This window comes from Notolabrus celidotus, chromosome 12 (assembly GCF_009762535.1).
Source record: "Notolabrus celidotus isolate fNotCel1 chromosome 12, fNotCel1.pri, whole genome shotgun sequence".
Taxonomy (NCBI): domain Eukaryota; kingdom Metazoa; phylum Chordata; class Actinopteri; order Labriformes; family Labridae; genus Notolabrus; species Notolabrus celidotus.
Window position 1 is genome coordinate 34,661,364 of NC_048283.1, and position 18,710 is coordinate 34,680,073.

Here is an 18,710-nt window from a genome sequence, read left to right on the forward strand (position 1 = left end):
TTATTATTATTATTATTATTATTATTATTATTATCTAACTATTTATTTTAGGCATCAACTGTTTGAATATTTGACTTGTTCCTGCCCTACTTTTTACTTATTTTTAAGTCATATACAATTTATTTTATATCATATATTTTAGGTGTTAAAGATGGAAGTTGAATCTTACGTTTTTGGAGAGAGACAAAGAAAATATCATAATCTCTTTCTACATATTTATACAAGTTTTGTTACCAAGTCTATGTGTATTTTTTTTTTTGCACGCATATACTGGAATTACAATGAATGTAATGTGTACAACAGATTCCTAATAAAAATATTTTTTTGAATTAAAAAAATTAATTTACTTTTGAATTAAACAGTGCAATTAAACTAAACTTCAAACTGGACCCAGTCTTGCAAGATTTGAGATTTGATCACATTACAACATGCATGCATATTGTCACGTGACGGTCCAGAGCACTTCATATCTGTGATGTTGTCTTATTCTGCACATGTTTTTTCTTGAAGATGTAATTCTCCAGACATGTTAAACTCACTGCCCACCACTTTACTGGTTCAAATGGTGTTCCTGTGGGATATGATTAGCAGTCCTGTGCTATAGATAAGACAAACAAAGAGTGTAAAGAAGTGAGCACATAATTCAACATCGTATTAGAGGAAAAAAAACATCTAATTTTGTCTGCCAGTCAAGAACAACATGCTACATACAAGAATCCAGGGAAACATTGGGGAAAGGTAGAATTTTGTGCACAATATGCAATAGCTCCATCATATTTGAAATGCAAACCGGCTCCTTTGGTGAGAGACTAGTGGGAGTTGGAGGTGCACTGCAATGGCTTCTGGGAGTAGAAAACAAACAGCGCTGTCAAAACAAATGCTTTAATGCCTGCGGAGGCTGTCCTGCACTCTGCAGTTAGCAAGACTGGTCCATACCAGCCGGCTTAATAGGCTAATATGGAAGAGAGATTTTTTTTGTCCTGGTGCTTTTGTAAGCTGAACTTTACATCAAAGACCTGTGATTAATTACTGATAAGGGGTTAATAAAACATTAATGCTTTTTGTAATTAACTACGACTCTGAAATACAGTACACCCCCCTGCCGTTGCCGCCACCACTCCTCTCCTCACTCACCCCCAGCTATATCTTGTCTTCATCTTTTTATGTCACATTCTGCTGCATCGTGCCATCTTGCATTTTTTTTTCTGGGGTTGAAGTGAAATCATTAAAATAGAGTATAGGATGGGCCAGAAGGGAACAAACACAGCCCCAGATTTGTTTATCCTGCTCCAGAGGAGGATGGGGTGTCGGGTTTTTAATTAAGGGCTTTTGAATATTAATTTAGAAGGGTGATGGAGGCTTCAACAAGGTCAAGATAAAGAAAAAAACAGGAGCTTCATCACACTGACTTTTACAAGAACTGAGCCTCCAGAAAACAAAACACTCTCATTAATTGTCTCGTGGAGGCCAGTGAGAGGGTTCAGACAAAAAGTTACGTTGCATCATCAAAATGGGGATTCTTGCTGTTTTCTTCACCTGAGTCGAGCACAGAAAAGAAAACAAAATCTAAGTACTGAACACAAACACTTGAGAGCTGAAATACTGTATGAGTGGCCTTGAAATCTTTCACCACGGCTTTACTGAGTGAGCGTCATCTGCTCGGAAATACACACTGCAAGACTTAACAAGACAAGAAACAGAACAACATATGTATTTATATATTTATTAAAAAATGTTTTCCTTCTGTCTGGACTGGAACATTCTTTGTCTGCCTTGTTTCATCCATTCCCTGTTGAAGATGTTTCTGCCTTCTGACTGATTTCCCTGTCTAAAGTCTCTACCAATGTATTTAGGTAGTAATTGGGAGTTTTACCCAGCCTGAAAAACAAGTCGTGCGGTTTTTTCAGTGTTTGAAAACTGACCCCTGATCACCTGATGATCAGGGGTCATTTTTTCAAAGCTTGCTCTTAGGACTCAAAATGTGTAACACACAGTTACGCGTGAAAAATGGGAGATCGGGATCAACAAGAGGTGGATCTTAAGGGAGCAGTCATTAGCTCTTTACATGTTTCTCATTCGAGATTTGATGTTTACACCTCTGTAACATCTCGCCTTCAGTACGGATGTCCCAGAGGTGTGATGGTGGAACCAAGTAGTTCCACCGCTGTGCAGCATCGGAGGTAACAGAGGTGTTACAGGGCCATGTAAGGATCACTGTAAGCCAGAGGAGCTGGCAGGATGGATCAGGGCTGTGTGTGCATGTCTGTGGTAGAATTTGTGACAATGCCATGCAATGTGAAATCACGCATGGGGGCACCATTATTAGGCCATTGTGGGACTAATGCAAGTACAAAGCCCTGATGAGTATGGAGCTGCGTCACAGCGTTGTCTCAGACTTGAAATATAAAAAAGGCCTAATGCTTACTAATAGATGTTTTTGAGTTGCATTATGGGAAATGTGGGCTTCAGCTCTTTCTTTCTTTCTTTATTCAGATCCCCATTAGCTGCCACTAACGCAGCAGCTACTCTTCCTGGGGTCTAAATAAAACAAAACAACACATACAAAACATAAAATACAAAACTAAAAATTCAACAAACATTACAAAGAAAAACTGTGAATGCTATATAGAAATACTCTTTTTGGTGCATGAAAAATTCTGGAAACTACAATACAGAATATCTCCGTCTGCACTCTTTGTAATGTTCACCATACTCTTTAAACCTGCTTCTTCAAAGTGCAGTACAAAAAACACTCAATGAAAATTCCACCCAGCATGCTTTGAGACTTTTACAGCACTCATCTTTATCAGATCTAGAGTCTGATTTGACACAAAGCAGGTGAATTGAATGGGGAGGACTCCAGAGTGTAAAATAGGACGTCATGTGTTCTTTGGCCTTTGTGTCTGAATTTCAGCAGCGTTAATGGCCACAGATTCCCAGTATCAAGAGAGTCATTTTAAAAGGGGAGTTTTTCATATAGAAACATACAGAGGACTAAAAGGGTCCCAAGTTTCTACCAATAATATTCTGCAACAAAGACACATAACGTTAATCTCTTACATACACAAACATTAAAACACCCATGTACACAAATTGAAGGGCTGTACACATTGCTACGTTGCACACACACACACTCCAACACACAGCGGAAGAACTTGCAGGAATGTGTGGTTAATATTTAACAAACAGGACCAGAAATAGATGGGTTTGTGTGTTCAGAACTGAATGGGTTTCAACAGAGTGGCCTCTGTGCCGCATGAAACATTTAACACACTCCAAACAGTAAATCATAGGAAATAGAAAAGTAAAGTTTACATCAAGATAGACTTGTAAAAGAGTTTTCCACTGCACGGGATGAGATATAAAATGGCCCTCCCTTTTTCCCCCCCAACATTTGATCAAAAACTGCTATCCAAATGGATGGCTCTGCAATCAAAACCTGTATGTTTATGTCACAGTCCAGTTATTTATAGCATGTAGTGACAGAAAAATTACTGACTGCTAGTAGAAGGAGTAAGAAAACAAGCTTTGATGACAAACAACCTGTGCTTTTACTTTTAAGCATTAAAAGAGACTGATTGTTACAACATATCGTAGATTAAAGCAATCACCAGCACTGATTTAAAGTCCTCATATTACCAGATTTGCTGTATGTGAGGATCACATTATCTTAAAATGAAAAACCATCTGGTGTGTGAGTTTGTGCGGGGGTGTTGTTTTTTGCTTTTCTCTGCTTTTGGAGGCCTGCACATGTGCTACCTGTGTGTATGATAAATCTGTTCCCTCTCATAATCTATGTGATTCAAAATGTGATATATGTGAGCGTGAACTTTGAATTATGACCCATGCGGCGGATCGTAAATCTCTCCTCCCAAACTCTCTCTGAGTATACACTCTTACACTCTTTGGTTTGGTCCACTCATAAATCTCTCCAAACTGGAGCGGAGGTACACACTCTTTCTTTCTTTCTTGCTTTCTTTCTTGCTTTCCAACACTCTCTCTCATGGAAGTTGGAGATTTCAGATCAGACAACAAAACAGTGGAGAGGCCAGCTGACTTTTGGGAGCAAATATGTGGAGGAACTAAAAGAAATGGTAGACTTTGGAAGTAGAAACTTTCATATCTGCTTCAACAGAGTGGGAACTTCAGCAAAAGATGCACAGTATTTGTTTATAATAAATGAACAACACTTGATGGGATCTGATGGCAAAAAGGGCTATCTTACTCACATAAAGGCAACAACATGAAATTCCAACATGCACTTGAACACACTTTGAACTTGCAAAACAATAACAGTTGTTTTGGCCAAAATCTCCTGCAGCGTCCAGACTGACCGCTGGTTCAAGGACTGGAGCCTTGAGGGTGTTTTCCAGACGGTGTTTTCTCTCTCTGTCTCATTTGTGTCGCAGCCAAAGTGAATTTCAGGAGAATCACAGCATCAGCAGCCACAACCCGAGTGGTGAGAGGACAAAGGAGTCGTGTGCTATTGTTACCCCGGCTCTCAATAATTTGCAAGTTAGCATGAGGTGCGATATCACAAACAAACGCCCTCAAACAAAGACAAAAAATATTGCCATATTGGCATTCTTCTGTCACCTGTGAAAATATGCACCTGTGATGTGCAAGGGTCAATGCATACTCGCTGGGTGATCGGCAGATATGTACCATCAAAATCAAATCCCTCATGAGATGCCTTTCTGTTAACATTGTAATGCAGTCTGGGTAGTGACAGCTCATAAAACATGTTGATGGAGGATAACTGCCTCAAAGCTCTTGTGATGCAACAGATATCTGTAAGTATAAAGAAATGCCCTTGCATCTTTTAAGCGCCCATTACTGTGTATAATTTTGAAAAGTAAAGCATATGACGGCCGGCTAATCTTTTTAATGGCTGATTATGGAATACAAGTTTTTTATAGAGTAGCAGGCAATAGGTTTCAAAAGCTCAGCTTGCAGACAGAGAGTTGAGTTCATCTCAGCACACTCTTCCTCTCTTAGGTTCATTCACTGGTGTCCCTCCTCACCCCTCTGACTGTATTCACTTCAAGCTGCATTGAGAGTGAGCTGTACGTTACTGTCCTCTTCACTAACACAGGCTACAATTTAAAATGCTTTGCACTCGGCTGTGTTAAATGCGTGATTCTGATTGGTCAAAACGCCACAACAACAGTAATAAAATCTTAATAGCAACATTTTCTGATCAGACTTATCATATCAAATCAGAGGCCAGGACATTTCACCTCTGCCTGTTGACACCGTGGCAGAAATGTTAGCTTCCATTAGAATTCTTAGTTGGTTTACATTGTTGCAAAAACATTCATTTCTATCTGAGGCTGAAGTCAGGAAACGCTCAATTCAACTCAACTCAACTATATTTATATAGCACCTTTCATACATATAAACATGCAGCCCAAAGTGCTTCACAGAATAACAGAGAGACAGAAAACAACAGCAATGGTAAAATTATAAAAGGCATGGTTCTAAATAAAATACTTAAAAAAAAAATGTATAGAGTAAAGTTAATAAAATAAGTAAGATTGGAAAGAGAAGTAAAAATAAGGTAGCATTAATAGATGAGATGAATATGGGGAATACAATAGATAAATAATTAATTAAATAAGGTAAATAAATGTTAAAGCAATGATTAAAATAATAATAATAAAGTCCAGGGCTTAAAATCAATGACTCCAAATTAAAAGCTTTATTAAAAAGGTAAGTCTTAAGTTTATTTTTAAAAACATCCAGAGACGCTGACAGTTATTGAGCTGCAGGGCCACAACCATCTCTGACAGGGAATCATGGAGCAAGATCCTGTCCTGTAATCCAGTAACAAAGTCAACTTTAATATTCCTGCAGAAGTCCGACTCACCGACATTAATGGGAATGTTGAGATTAATGTGAATAATAGCAAATAATAATAAGGATAATGTTTTAACTTGATTGTGTATTGAAATGTAAGTTTGAGTTTAATTCGACACATAAGGAGGCTGAAAAGAATCTGATGAAATGGAAGTGATGCCGACTGTGGAACCAAAGGGACTGTTGTTTGAATAATTAAGCTTTAAATCAATAAAGCTGTCTTTAAATCAATATTTTGTTTCAACTTGTTCATGTAGTTAGAAGCCAGGTAAGAAGCAGGATAATGTATGGTGAACGAGTGGAAATGCAAAGTAGAATCCCTTCAAGGGGAGACAAGACCCCTCCGCTTCACCCCTCCCTTAAAGGTGACATATCATGTAAAATTGACTTTTTAATGGTTCTCTACCTGAACCATGTGTCCCTGGCATGTCTACAAACCCCCCGAGAATGAAAAAAATCCATTCTGCCCCTGTTCTGATTTCTCCACCTTTCTGTAAATGTGTGCTGAAACCAGCCGTTTCAGACTTCAGTGTTTTTGTTACGTAACAACAATATCCGGTCTGTTACGGAGTCAGAGCTCGGAGCTTGTTCAGCCCATAGACTGTATAAAATAATACTGAATCCCTCCTCTGTTTTTCATTACCTGCACACGTGTGCTAACAAGGAGCTCAGGAGGGAGGCATGCTAGTTGTAGGCTGTCTTAATAAACACAAAGGTCGGTTTTACTCCCCACGTCTGCAGATTTGAAGATCTAGTGGAGGATTTTTATTTATCATGGATAAGTGCTAGCGCTAGTTAGCATAGCTACATAGCTACATGTCATAGCTGTAGCTGTGTAGCAAGACACACGTCTACATACTGACAAATAAAACAACAAGAAACACAGAATCTGTGACCAATCCTTCATAAAAGGTCCCGCTGCCTCTCTGGCAGAGGTCGGTTTTACTCCCCACGTCTGCAGATTTGAAGATCTAGTGGATGATTTTTATTTGTCATGGATAAGTGCTAGCGCTAATTAGCATAACCACATAGCTACATGTTCATAGCTGTAGCTGTAGCTGTAGCTGTAGAAATAAAACAACAAGACACACTAAATCTGTGACCAATCCTTCAGAAAGGTCCTGCTGCCTTTCTGGTAGAGGTCGGTTTTAATCCCCACGTCTGCAGATTTGAAGATCTATTGGATGATTTTTATTTATCATGGATAAGTGCTAGCGCTAGTTAGTATAGCCACATAGCTACATGTTCGTAGCTGTGTACCAAGACACATGTCTACATACTGATAAATAAAACAACAAGAAACACTAAATCTGTGACCAATCGTTCAGAAAGGTCCTGCTACAGGCGCCTCTCTGTCAGGATCAGATTCTGGATCAGATTCAGAGGGTTGAAGTAACGTGATCTCTGAGCAGCCGTGTATATTCAGCCAACATGTAAACATTAGATCAACGTGCTGGAGAGCCGAGGCCACACCCACTTCCTGAGGGGGCGTGGTCAGAGAGAAAACAGAGTGTTCTGAGGAGGACTGAAGAAGAGGGTTTTTCAGGCAGACCAAAATCTGATTTCAAAGTGTTTTTTTGAGCATAAACTTTAAATACATGTTTTGGGGACCTCTTAGACCAATATATATTGATGAAAAAAGCGTAATATGTCACCTTTAATGAACAAGTATCGGAAAGTGTATGGTAAGAAGAATGGTGCAACAATATGACATCACTACCACTACTGCATTGTGATAAAAATAACAATGGCAGCTTATGAGTGAATACAAATTTCTTAAAATGTAAGATATTTGAGTTTTTTTTTAACTCAATAAGGTCAACACATGTCAGTACTGTTGTTTTCAAACATCTGATCTTATCATGGAGAAACATCCATGTACACTTTATGTAGGAAAATCAAACCCACTATTACTTAGGTTACCAGTATATATAGGTCTTGGCTTGCTTAACTGACAACAACTAACTGTTCATTATATGCTGACAGCAGAAGCAGAAATATATGTTGACTTCTATATTTTTATTTTTAGCCTCATTCACCATACATTATCCTGCTTGTTTCCTGGCTACTAACTACATGAACAAGTTGAAACAAAATATTGATTTAAAGACAGCTTTATTGATTTAAGCTTAATTATTCAAACAACAGTCCTTTGATTCCACAGTCGGCATCACTTCCATTTCATCAGATTCCTTTCTTCTTCGTGGGGCGGCTGTGGCTCAGTGAATAGAGTCGGTCATCTATCAATCAGAAGGTTGGCGGTTCCATCCCAGCTCTGACAGTCACATGCCGAAGTGTCCTTGAGCAAGACACTGAACCCTGTATTGCTCCCTCTGTTGTTCAGGGGTATGTGAATGTGAACAAATGAGATTAGCTAACACTGATGGTCCCTCACTACATAGCAGCCTCTACCATCAGTGAGTGAATGGGTGTGAATGGGTGAATGTGACAAGTAATGTAAAAGCCATTTACCATTTACCATTTTCAGCCTCCTTGTGTGTTGAATTAACATCAAACTAAACATTTCAATACACAATCAATCAGTCCCTCCAGGAAGTTGCGATTTTGCGATCGCAACTATCAATGCAAATTCAACCAATCAGCACGAGTTTTGCGCGGCCTTGCAATTTTATACAACCACCGCAACTTTCCTGCAAATTTGACCAATGACCTTAACCTCAGCCCCTGTACGTCATCAATTTCATCATCAATTTCACTTCCTCGGACCATAAACGTAAGTTCTCACTTGATCGGCACTTTTTAACAGTAAAACACGCACAGAGAACGGGTGAAGAGGGGACAGCAGGCAGGACAAGTGACCATGGCAACGTTGTTATTTATAGATACTAGAGTAATTATTTGAGGGGCTCAGTGTTAGCTTGGTCTCTACCTGCAGCAGGTGTGCTTTATGAACCAGCTCTCCTCACCTCCATGCATCTGTCTCATCTTCATTGATGATTTTTACCTCCCGGTGTGCGTTAGTGACAAAGACACAACCGGGGGACGTCTGTTTACTATTTGAGGTTTGACGTTTTTGCAGCTATTACCGTAAAAAGCTCCACATCTGGCATTTTTCTGCGAATCAAGAGAATCAAAATACAGTCACAGTGGTCACATCAAGAATGTTTTCTAAAAACAACTGTAAGTTAGCATATTTACTTGCCCCTGATATATAATTGGGAAAAAAAACTAAAGAAAAAAATCAACGCAATTTTTTCAAAAAGGCTTTTTGGGCTGAAACAATAAAAAAAAGGTAACACTTTACAATAAGGGTCCCTTAATTAGCGTTAGTTAATGCATTATAAAGCATTAATTAACAGTTTAATAGTTTAATAATTGTTATAATGTATTACCTAACACATTAATTAATGCATTAATAAGCAGTTAATTAATGTCCACTGCTCAGAGTTAATTAATACATTATTAAGCATTAATAAAAGTTCAAAACTTAATTAGTTAACCATTAGTGAATGCTTTCTGGACCCTTATTGTAAAGTATAACACATGCATCACTTAAGTAACACATTATAAATGCTAAACTGCCTCATAAGCATTACTTAACCATAATTAAGCATTAGTGAATGCTTTTTGGACCCTTATTGTAAAGTGTAACACATGTATCCCTTAGGTAACACATACGCTGAAGCAAAATGAGTTGAAATGTAGTTGAAGCAACACATATAAAGAATTCAACACATTTTATTTAGAATAAAACAGATAATCACAGATAACATCTCAACTGGCACAGAGAAGTACGGTGGCCCTGAGAGCTCACAGCACTGCAACTTAAGAAAACACATGCAAAAAGACAAAACACAAGAAAATTAAGAAAACATCTTCATCAATTTGCAAAGTATTTAGAAAACGCGATGCAAAGACCACAACACAATACCTTAAAAAAAATGTGCTGCAAATAGACAGCAACACAACAGAAGTGTTTCCAGAGGACACTTAAAAGTGATGCACACGCTTATGCTTATGCTGATGCTTATGAGGCAGTTTAGCATTTATAATGTGTTACTTAAGTGATGCATGTGTTACATTTTACAATAAGGGTCCAGAAAGCATTCACTAATGGTTAACTAATTAAGTTTTGTAACTTTTATTAATGCTTAATAATATATTAATTAACTCTGAGCAGTGGACATTAATTAACTGTTTATTAATGCACTAACTACTGTGTTAGTTAATGTTAGGTAATACATTATAACGATTATTAAACTATTATTAAACTGTTAATTAATGATTAATAATGCATTAACTAATGCTAATTAAGGGACCCTTATTGTAAAGTGTTACCAAAAAAAAACCCCGCGAAATCCTGGAGGGACTTATTAGCCATATTATTATTTGCTATTATTCACATTAAACTCAACATTCCCATTAAAGGTAACATTAGACAGGGTGAGTCGGACTTCTGCAGGAATATTAAAGTTGACTTTGTTACTGGATTACAGGACAGGATCTTGCTCCATGATTCCCTGTCAGAGATGGTTGTGGCCCTGCAGCTCAATAACTGTCAGCGTCCCTGGATGTTTTTAAAAATAAACTTAAGACTTACCTTTTTAATAAAGCTTTTAAGTTGGAGTTATTTATTTTAAGCCCTGGACTTTATCATTATTATTATTTTAATCATTGCTTTAAGAAAGACATTTATTTTATTGGGATGAACCCCTTGAGATGTGCGATCTCATTTAAGAGGGGGTCCCAGATTTAACATTTATTTACCTTATTTAATTATTTATTTATCTATTTTATTCCACATATTAATCTGATCTTGTGAATGCTACCTTATTTTTAACTTATCTTTCCACTCTTACTCAATTTATTAATTTTACTGTGTAGATTTTATTTCATTTTATTTTTAAGTATTTTATTTAGAACCATGCCTTTTATCATTTTACCATTGCTGTAGTTTTCTGTCTCTCTGTTATTCTGTGAAGCACTTTGGGCTGCTTGTTTATATGTATGAAAGGTGCTATATAAACATAGTTGAGTTGAGTTGAATTGAGCGTTTCCTGACTTCAGCCTCAGAAAGAAATGAATGTTTTTGCAACAATGTAAACCAACTAAGAATGCTAATGGAAGCTAACATTTCTGCCACAGTGTCAACAGGCAGAGGTGAAATGTCCTGGCCTCTGTTCTGTGGACTGATTTGATATGATCAGTCTGATCAGGTTGTCCCCTGGTGAAAATGTTGCTATTAAGATTTTATTACTGTTGTCGTGGCGTTTTGACCAATCAGAATCATGCATTTAACACAGCCGAGTGCAAAGCATTTTAAATTGTAGCCTGTGTTAGTGAAGAGGACAGTAACGTACAGCTCATTCTCAATGCAGCTTGAAGTGAATACAGTCAGAGGGGTGAGGAGGGACACCAGTGAATGAACCTAAGAGAGGAAGAGTGTGCTGAGATGAACTCAACTCTCTGTCTGCAAGATGAGCTTTTGAAACCTATTGCCTGCTACTCTATAAAAAACTTGTATTCCATAATCAGCCATTAAAAAGATTAGCCGGCCGTCATATGCTTTACTTTTCAAAATTATACACAGTAATGGGCGCTTAAAAGATGCAAGGGCATTTCTTTATACTTACAGATATCTGTTGCATCACAAGAGCTTTGAGGCAGTTATCCTCCATCAACATGTTTTATGGGCTGTCACTACCCAGACTGCATTGCAATGTTAACAGAAAGGCAACTCATGAGGGATTTGATTTTCAAATGAATGAAGAGACAGTGTGTTTTTATGCAACAAACTTTAAAACATACTTAGTTAATCAGCAACAAGTCTTCATACACAGGTTCCTTTGAAACTTATGCATTTATTTATGTACATGGGGAAGTTGTTTTCACCCAAATGTTGGTGTTTGTAGAGTATGGCATTGCTTCAGATGTTGCTCAAAAGCTATTGTCACTTAAAAACTAAACATTTATGAAGAGCTAATAGAGGAAAAAAATACTCAAACCGCATGTGAACATTTTTATCTGAAATAAAGTATTCTTTATTTAATCCTGATGACTCTGTACCACCTACAAAAAACAGCCAGATTATCAACTCAAACACTGTCTATTTGTATGTAGTTATTCTGAATGTCTGCCTTCACTGTCACAGGGTCAGATTCCAGTAAAATTACAGCAAGCAGACCAAAAGAACCTTTGTTTATATGTTTCCAAGCAAAGTTATGCAGTGAGTATAGTACGTCAGCAAGATAAAAGAAAGAATGAAAAGATTTCTCCGAGGCATGTTCAGCACAGGATCGGTGGAGAGATAGCATGATCTTTTCCACAAGGCCCCAAAATAGACAAAAAAAGAGTCTTATAGCAGCTTGAAGCTTAGTAATCCAACAATGTGAAAATACTCAAGTATAAGTAAGAGATCTGAATTATAAAGCTTACTTTAGTATTAGAAGTACACATTCTTGTTCAGTGATTGTCAGATTGGAATGCATTATGTCTTTGATTACAGCATTTTAGTGTTTTAGTTAGTAGTGCATGAACTGTTGAGTAGTTTTTGCTCAACATTGTCATGCTTTGGTGATATATTTCATGTGTGAAGACAAAGACAGCAATAAACAACATCACTTAAAAGCTGTTGTATGACTGTATTTGACTACAAAGTACAGCATTTAAGTATGAAATGAAGACAAGTGTAAGTGTAAGGAAACATATAATGAATGCAATCAGGTTAAGGACCTGACAGTGCTCCTGAAAATCCTACTAAAGTACTTCATACACACTTGAGGAAATGCACTTAGTCATATTAGTCACAGTACTCCTTCTGATTGAGGTAGCTTGAAATGCTAACATAAAACAAATAATGTCCTGTCAGTCATCAGTTATGCAGACTTTTCCTGTGTTGTCTTCAGTCCTGGAAACTTCTTTTAAACCAGACACTGCTTGCACTTAGTGAACTGATGCACCTGATATGCTTCATTATGATTGTCATTTCCACTTCTGTTCCTACTGGTGCCGCTGCAGCCGTTTTGCCGCGGGTAACAGCGCTATATGGAGTAATTAGCATGAGTGTGTCGCCGTGGGTTTACGGGACGCAGCGTCGTCGCCTCCATTACGGCTGACATTCATCGCTCATCAGTCCACTCACAGATGATGATGATCAACATACGGCGCATCATCGCCACTAATGAGACGCGCTTTGCTGATGAAAGCCATTCGTCGAAATTCAAGCGTAAAAAATCGAGGCAGAGAGGAAGAAGACAGAGAGACAGGAAAAAAAACACATACACAGGAAGGCACATTCGGACAGCGCTCATCTTTCAATCTAATGGAGTTAACTAAGATTCATTAACCACCAGCCATCTTTGTCCTGCAGGAATCTTGGATGTGTGTCTGTGTGTTTGTCTGCTCTCTTCTGTTTCTCTTCCACATGCTCTATCTTGCGTGACATGTGGTCATATTGTGTGTGAGTGTAGTGTATTTGTATGAGTGACCATGAGAATCAGAACCAAAGTAATCTGTTTCAAAGGGAAGGTTCACTTCATGCCATTATCCGTAGTGGAAACAAATTCACAAATGACTCGCTCCTGGAAATGTTGCCATGTGTGTGTGTGTGTGTGGGTGTTGTGTGTGCAGACGGGGTGCTCATCATCTCCTGGAAGGATTGATATGAACATTCTGTCACTCACGGGCAGCACAGATGGCTAATTTCCGGAAAAGAGCAGATTTGAGCCAGGTTTTAAAGAGAAAAAAATAGAAATGGCACTTTTTCAAAGTGCATGTGTGTGTGTTTGGGAGAAAGCGTGTGTGTGTGAGTGCCTATAATGTAGCGGGGGCTCAGTCAGGCTTGACCACTGACAGATAAAAGCTTTGTGTTGTTGAGCTGCCAGCCCAACATGGCTGCCTGTCAGAGTGTGAGTGAGCAGTGTGTCTGTGTGTGTGCGTCTGTGTGTGTGTGTGCATGCAGTGAAACCTCCAACGTGATCTCGGCACCCACAGCTGTGGAGCTCTTCCAAAGTGCTAACATTTAGACAAACAAACCCTGCTCCACATCCATCGGAGGGAAAAGAGAGAGAAAGAAATCCAGATAACGTCACTTCAATGCCCATTTAACACTCGCTCCTCTCGCCACCAAACATTGGCTGAAGCTTTGTGGAAGGACGAGGGGAGAGGTTGTGACAGGATTATAGCACTGTTTACTGTAAATAACCAATTTAATGACCGCTGGTAGGCTTCAGGCTACAGGCCAGAGGCTCAGAGAGAGGAACAGAAATACAAATGGGAGTCATCTGGTCGACTCCCCATTAGGAGGTACTTTGGAGCAGCTTTTGTGTGATGGCATGAAACTTGGCCATGACATAAAATACTCCAGCAAAAGTAGTTCATTTACTGAAGAGGGGGCTTCCTCTTTAGTCAAATGTTGAGCTGGAATGGGGCTGATCTGGTGCCGCTATAACCTCAAGAGGGACAAGCTGTGCTAGAGGACTTCAGACGATATACTGAAGTCAGGATGAGTGTGTGGGCACACATTAAGTCCTGGAGGCCTGTGAAAAGGTGCTGATTTTCAACAGACATATGATCACCATACATTTGATTCCGTTTTGTGTGCACAGTTGTGTGTGCATGCATGCATGTTTATACTTTACAGTGCCTGCTAGTCAATTAGACAGCAGATTTTTTATGTTGAGTATGCGTGTGCTTGTATGCGGGCACACATTTACTCATGCATACCCAAAGGCCTCTGCAATGGTGTTCATTTCGAACAGACATGCACATCATACACGTCATTGCTTGTGCGTGTATCTGTATGTTTGTGTGTAGTTGCACTTACTGTTAAAAACATGTTGCAAACAATGCTTTCTTGCAATCTATGTGTGCTAGTTGTCTATATGTGCATGCATGTGTTTGCATTGTGCATCAACCATAAGATACATGGATGTGTTCTGAATATGTGTGAGTGTGTGTTTGTGTTTGGCATGCACCGCATAGGCGCATATCTGTGTGTTCATCTGTGCTAAGCGGATGAGGGAACCTGTGAGTAACGTTAAAACATCCAGCTTCTTGTCCTTGCCCTTGTCAACATGGCGCCGTCCGTTATCCCTCACCTGGCAGACAAAGACACTTCTTACAGGAGGGATCATCAGTCGCCTTTGCAACTCTGCAGATTCACTCCATAAATCCTAATTATACCCCTCCCAAACCCCCCCTCTCTCTCCCTCTCCACAAATAAATGGTCAGAAAGTGTAAAACATCTGCTGCGTGGATCATCTCAGTGGCTGTGAAGGTAAATCATCCTCATCTGTTTCTATTATAAAGGAAGGAGAGTCAAGGGAATCAGCTCGACTGAATGTGAACATTCACCTCGCTTACTGGTTTCACCACTTCTCTTGACTTCTCAGCCACTGAAGCTTTCAATTGTTGTCTGTTATTTTTCAAAAATCCAAACTATGCTCATATGTTTTAAAAGGATATTACGAGTGCAGAGAAAAACATAGGGTATGACATGAAAAGCCCTTTGTTAAATATCTAATAGTGCTGTTAAGTATAATTGATCTTTCTGATAACTTGTAATTATCCCTAAATAACTTCTCAGTGCCTCCAGGCTCTATTATTTCATATTTTATAACATGTTCCTTTTTTGCTGCTCATTAATTTGGCAAAAGCAACTCAAATCTTGAGAAACACAGTCCACTGATTGGCTTCCTGGGTCAGCCGATGGCTCTAAATTGCCCATAGGTGTTGGTGTGAGCATGTTTGTCTCTACATGTTGGCCCTTCAATAGACTGGGGACCTGTCCAGGGTGTACCTCACCTCTGACCCAATAGCAGCTGGGACTGGCTCCAGCCTCTCAAAGAACCAAAACAGGACAAGTGATATAGATAATGGATGGATGGATGGATGGATTGATGGATGGGTGGGTGGGTGGATGGATGGATGGATGGATGGATGGATGGATGGATGGATGGATGGATGGATGGATGGATGGATGGATGGATGGATGGATGGGTAGATGGATGGATGGGTAGATGGATGGATGGATGGATGGATGGATGGATGGATGGGTAGATGGATGGATGGATGGATGGATGGATGGATGGATGGATGGATGGATGGATGGATGGATGGATGGATGGATGGATGGATGGATGGATGGATGGATGGATGGATGGATGGGTAGATGGATGGATGGGTGGATGGATGGATGGATGGGTGGATGGATGGATGGATGGATGGATGGATGGATGGATGGATGGATGGATGGATGGATGGATGGATGGATGGATGGATGGGTAGATGGATGGATGGGTGGATGGGTAGATGGATGGATGGATGGATGGATGGATGGATGGATGGATGGATGGATGGATGGATGGATGGATGGATGGATGGATACAATACATTAATGTAAACAAGCTAGTGTAGTTCCTGTTACCAGTGTTCATGTTCACTTGTAAGTGCCACAAAATGTCCATAGAACCTTTTTTAAACACTGGGGAAAATAAACGCTGCATTGTGCTCACCAGCATGAACGAACACAACATGTTAAATGGTAAATGGTAAATGGACTTGTACTTATATAGCGCTTTTCTAGTCTTTCTGACCACTCAAAGCGCTTTTACACTACTCATCACATTCACCTATTCATACCCATTCACTCACTGATGGTAGAGGCTGCTACACTAAGGGACCATCAGGGTTAGCTAATCTCATTCGTACACATTCACACACCTCTGAACAACAGAGGGAGCAATTCGGGGGTTCAGTGTCTTGCTCAAGGACACTTCGGCATGTGACTGCTGGAAAAAAGTCACTGGCAATATGTAGGCCTAAAACTTACTAAATGTGCATTCGTTTTTATTTACCCGTCCACACCAACTGCCCTATCCAACCTGTGTTTTACCTTTACTTCCTGTGACCAAAAATGTGGTTTGGGGTAAAATGCACTATTGACATAAGTTTCATATCTATGACTCCAAGTCATTTATTCATTTTGGTAGACTAACAGACTGTCTGAAGTAGTTCACCTCATGGCCCAGAAGAGGTCTTCTTTAAATTTGCTTGCATATAACTTGACCTGATTTCTGTCCTATTGAACCATCCATAAAAATCTATTGGTCAAAACCACATCGTCCAACAAAGCTGATCATCAACAGATTGAATGATCTTTGTTGAGAGAAACGAGCTGCAAGTTCAGAAACAATGAAAATTCATGGACGCATGCAAACATCCAAAACAAATGCAACGGCGTAAACCTGCTACAAGAAACTGGATACAGAAAGAATTAACATTGACAGCAACACGCTGCAAATACATTAACAATGCTTAAGTTAATAACATGTACAGAAGCCCACACAACTTTAACTGAGAAAATGTTTCTGATGGACAACTAGCTATGCAAAAGTTAACTCCTCTACATGTGGCTTAAATTAGCTTCTACTCTCAGCTAGCCACATGTATCAAAGTCTAAATACAGAGAATACATTAGACACTTTCTCATCTTAACAGTGGCTGTAGTTGAGTTTAGATACAGTTTAACTACAGAAACTGTTCCACTGAACGCCCCCTAGAGGCCTGGAGAACATACGTTTTCTTTAGCATTTCTTTTCTGTGTTTTTGGATTTGCATCATTTATGTATCTGCAGCGTGTTTGCTGTTCATGCAGATGCAGACTTTAGACTTTATTGTCCCCTTGGGGAAATTCTTTTCCACAGCACCTTTTTTGCATTTCCACAGACATAGACAAACACAAGAACATACACTGTAGGCTCAACAAACTGTCCACAAAGACATCAACACTCAGACAGAGTTGTGTAATTCACCAAGGCCTTTTGTTCAGGCTCGCTATAACAGCAGGGATCAGGCTCTTGCTGAGACGAGCCCTTCTTCACCTCAGTGCTCTGTACCTGCGTCCTAAGCGGTCTGTGCTGTCGCAGCAGTGCGTGCGCCATCTATTTCTTCAGCAGCGCATTTCCATTGTTGCATTTGTTTTGGACTTTTGCTTGTGTTTATGAATTTGCATCGTTCATGAATTCGCGGCATTTCTCTCCTTGTGAAGATCGTTCAGGCCATTGCAGATTGGTTAGCTTTATTGTTCGCCATGCAAAATGGACGAGGAGGCTAGAAAGTGAAGCTGTACATTACACGTAAGTTGATGTTTACTTTTATTTGCATTGGTTAAACGCAACCTGGGATCATCCTCAGTTATTTTCAGCACCTTCTGGATTGACTTCACTGCCAACTCTGTGAAAGGCAAGCCATGCAAACAGTTTATTATTTACAGATGATTTTTGTATAGAAAATGGGATCAATTTTTTTCCAATTTAGCATCACTCCAGTTTGTTGCTGGAGTTGAAGAAACTCACCTTTTGCGTGTTTACCTGTCACAAATCAAGCTACTTGGGGCCCATTACTGGTACTTGGCGTGATAGCCAAAGCTAGGGTCAAGCTTTGTAAGCAAATGTCTTAATCAAACATTCTAATCATCATTTGCATACATCTTATTAATTCCCTGCTTTGACTTGACTTTGTCTGTAAATGCTTTTGATCAAAACACACCAGTAGATGGTTGACGCTTCAGTCAGGAGATTTGAAACAGCTCCTGACAGGCTGATGCCTCCTGTATCTGCCAGCTCTGTTACTTCACAACAACAAGAGTGATTGCTTTACAGCCCAGAACAAGAAGAAGGTGCTGTTTGCCAGTGCAATCTGAGATTTAGAATTTCTGATGACAACAGATGGTGGAGAAAGTAAAAAGCTGATGGGAAATATTTCCACAACATATTTGTCCTCCTCTTCAACTCCAAAAATGTATCAGAGGCAGACAAATGTGAAAACCAGGATGGTATTCTTCTAAGATATGGAGTGGAATTGAAAATGCTGACCATAACAATAACTCT